We start from the raw sequence: 1,526 nt of genomic DNA on the forward strand, positions 1-1,526 counted from the left end.
CAATGCAAAAATACTCAATAAAATCCTCGCTAACCTAATCCAAGAACACATCAAAATGATCATCCATCATGACCAAGTATGCTTCATCCCAGGGATGCAGGGATGGTTTAATATATGGAAATCCATCAATGTAATCCACTATATAAACAAACTCAAAGACAAAAACCACATGATCATCTCGTTTGATGATGAGAAAGCATTTGACAAAATCCAACACCCCTTCATGATAAAAGTCATGGAAAGATCAAGAATTCAAGGCACATACCTAAACATAATAAAAGCGATATACAGCAAACCAGTGGCCAACATCAAACTAAATGGAGAGAAACTAGAACCAATCACACTAAAATCAGGGACTGGACAAGGCTACCCACTTTCTCCCTACCTATTCAATATAGTACTTGAAGTCCTAGCCACAGCAATTTGACAACAAAAGGAGATCAAGGGGATACAAATTGGAAAGGAAGAAGTAAAAATATCACTGTTTGCAGAGGATATGATAGTATAGATAAGTGACCCTAAAAATTCAACCAGAGAACTCCTAAACCTGATAAACAGCTTCAGCGCAGTAGCTAGATATAAAATTAACTCAAACAAATAAGTGGCCTTTCTCTACACAAAGGATAAATAGGCTGAGAAAGAAATTAGGGAAACAACACCCTTCACAATAGTCACAAAAAAATATAAAATACCTTGGTGTGACTCTAACTAAGGAAGTGAAAGATCTGTATGACAAGAACTTCAAGTCTCTGAAGAAAGAAATTGAAGATGATCTCAGAAGATGGAAAGATCTCCCATGCTCATGGATTGGCAGGATTAATATAGTCAAAATGACTATCCTGCCGAAAGCAATCTACAGATTCATTGCAATCCCCATCAAACTTCCAACTCAATTCTTCACTGAGTTAGAAAGGGCAATTTGCAAATTCATCTAGAATAACAAAAAACCTAGGATAGCAATAACTATTCTCAACAATAAAAGAACCTCTGGGGGAATCACCATGCCTGACCTCAAACTGTACTACAGAGCAATTGTGATAAAAAAAAAAAAAAAACCTGCATGGTACTAGTACAGCAACAGACAGTTAGATCAATGGAATAGAATTGAAGACCCAGAGATGAACCCACACACCTATGGTCACTTGATCTTTGACAAGGGAACTAAAACCACCCAGTGGAAAAAAGACAGCATTTTCAACAAATGGTGCTGGCACAACTGTCAGTTATCATGTAGAACAATGAGAATTGATCCATTCTTATCTCCATGAACAAAGCTCAAGTCTAAGTGGATCAAAGAACTCCACATAAAACCAGAGACACTGAAATTTATAGTGGAGAAAGTGGGGAAAAATCCTCGAAGATATGGGCACAGGGGAAAAATTCCTAAACAGAACAGCAATGGCCTGTGCTGTAAGATCAAGAACTGACAAATGGGACCTCATAAAATTGCAAAGCTTCTGTAGGGCAAAAGATATTGTCAATAAGACAAAAAGGCCACCAACAGATTGGGAAAGAATTTTTACCAA

This window comes from Mus caroli, chromosome 1 (genome assembly GCF_900094665.2).
Source record: "Mus caroli chromosome 1, CAROLI_EIJ_v1.1, whole genome shotgun sequence".
Classification (NCBI taxonomy): Eukaryota; Metazoa; Chordata; class Mammalia; order Rodentia; family Muridae; genus Mus; species Mus caroli.